Genomic DNA, 2741 nt, shown 5'->3' on the forward strand with positions numbered 1-2741 from the left:
TTTGACATTAAAACTGGTGTCAATATAATACAGGTTTTATTGGTATGTACAGGGATATACATCAATAAAATAAATAATACCATATAATATGATATCAAGGGGAATAGGAAAATCAGAGATATTTATTTAAGTAAGCTTATAAACATATATTATTTCACATGTGTTTGCTTATTATTATGTATTATTTTATTATTTTTTTGCTATTTACAACAGTATTATATTATTTATTTTTTTTTTTATTATTTTTATAGATACACACATAAACCGTCACGTACATTCACATTAAAGATGGTGTCAGTATAACGCTTAGCTTATTATTATCCACAATATGATACACGAGTAAAATAAATAATACCATATAATATGGTATGAAGAAAAATAAGAAAATCAGAGACATTTGTTTAAGTAAGCTTATAAATACATAATATTTTACATATGTTTGTATATTATATTGTATTATTTTATTATTTTATTAATATATTTTTATTGACAACAGTATATTATTTTTTTTTTGTTTGTTTGTTTTTTTTTTTTATCGAAGGACAGAAGCAAAAGTAGTCAAGTAGATTCACATTAATTTAAGTAAGGTTATAAATATATAATATTTTACATTTGTTTGTTAATTATATCGCATTATGTATTTTTTTTTTTTTTTATTTACAAACAGTATTATTTTTTTTTTTTTTTTTTCTTTTTCTTTTTTGTCGAAGGACAGAAGCAAAAGTAGTCAAGTGGATTCACATTAATTTAAGTAAGATTATAAATATATAATATTTTACACTTATTTGTTTATTACATAGCATTATTACATTATCTGATTATTTTTTTTTTATTTACAACAATTTTATATTATTTTTTTTTTGCTTTTTCTTTTTCTTTTTTGTCGAAGGACAGAAGCAAAAGCAGTCAAGTGGATTCACATTAATTTAAGTAAGATTATAAATATATAATATATTACACATGTTTCTTTATTATATTGCATTATGTTATTACTTTTTTTTTATTTACAACAATATTATATTATTTTTTTTTTGCTTTTTCATTTTCTTTTTTATCGATGGTTACAAACCAAAGCAGTCAAATAGATGTACATTGGAAATTATGGCAATATAACACTTGTTTTATTATTATATACAATAGAAAGACGTTTACAAATTAAATAAATAAATATATTGGATATAGTCTAAACGATAAGGAAAATCAGAGACTTTAATTTAAGATTATAAATATATAATATTTTACACTTATTTGTTTATTACATTGCATTATTACATTATCTGATTATTTTTTTTTTTTATTTACAACAATTTTATATTATTATTATTATTTTTTTTTTTTTTTTTATTTTTTTTTTTATGGATGCACACAAACAATAACTGTCAAATATATTCACTCTAAAAACTATGCTAATGAAACACTTGCTTTATTATTAATCAAAATACTGTAACAATAACAACGAATTGATTTAATATGGAAGAATGTTTATATGCTTTACTATTTTAAGTATAATGTTTCAAATGTGACGTTATATCATTATATATGCACAATTTTAATGATATAATATTATCAGAGTGTAGTAATACGTCACATTGTTAAAATAATACATTCAAATATTAATATTACAAGAATGTATTTCGATTATACATATAAACTTATTCATATAATTATATAACTTAAATTTATTGTTTTATACTATCAAAAATAGATTGGAACATATCTTAAGATTATACTTATAACAATATTGTCAAATTTTATTGTAGCATGCCGCCCATAATAATACCATTATACAACCTAATAATATACTGATACAAATATGGTTAAATCTTATTTTAGGACGTAGTCAAAAATAACAGAAAATATATCTTAATAATATACTTATACCTACATGGTCAAAGTATATTTTTGGATATTTCCATTAATAACCAAGATAATATTTTAATAATATACAAATTAAATTATGTTATGTTATAGTCATATTGTAATTTTATAACAGCTTTAAAAGAGTGCACAGGTGTGTTCTTCTTATTTATTAATTGGAGGTTGAAGATTGAAGATTAAGCTTCACATTCTGTTACGTATAATACAAATAGTAACCTTAACAAAATATAAGTTCTAAGACGGCACATATATATGTTAATACTTTGTTAGACTATGCTTAAAAAAATACAAAGAACTTTCTTTAATCATATGTTTAAGTTGAAGGGTATAATGGTATATTCGGATTTGAATTTATGTATATTTCAAAAATAATACATTTATAAAATTTTTCTTACTATAAAAATGCATCATAAAAATGTATTTTTTTTAATTTTTTTATGCTTTACATACATTCATATAAGTGTTTATTTTTATTTGTTCTTTTATATATTTTTTTTGTAAACACTACCAACATTTATTTTTAATACTACCAACATTTTATTTATTAAAAAAAAAAAGTAAAAAAAAAAAAAAAATAAAAGATCACTTGATAGTTGCTGCCGTTTAATTAGCTATACTAAAAAATAGTAATATATATTATATGCGTATAAAAACTGTAAGTGATGTAAAAACAGAAAAAAATATAAACGATATATAAATAGCAATTAACTCATTTTATCTAATTAGAAAAAAAAAAAAAAAAAAAAGCGGAAGCTTAAAAATATAAAAAGAGAAGGGAAGAATAGAAAAAAGAAGACAAGACAGATTAAAATGTTATTTACTTTAAAAACATTTTGTATTTTGTGATGTAATGAAATGCGGTA

This window comes from Piliocolobus tephrosceles, unplaced genomic scaffold (assembly GCF_002776525.5).
Source record: "Piliocolobus tephrosceles isolate RC106 unplaced genomic scaffold, ASM277652v3 unscaffolded_17993, whole genome shotgun sequence".
Taxonomy (NCBI): domain Eukaryota; kingdom Metazoa; phylum Chordata; class Mammalia; order Primates; family Cercopithecidae; genus Piliocolobus; species Piliocolobus tephrosceles.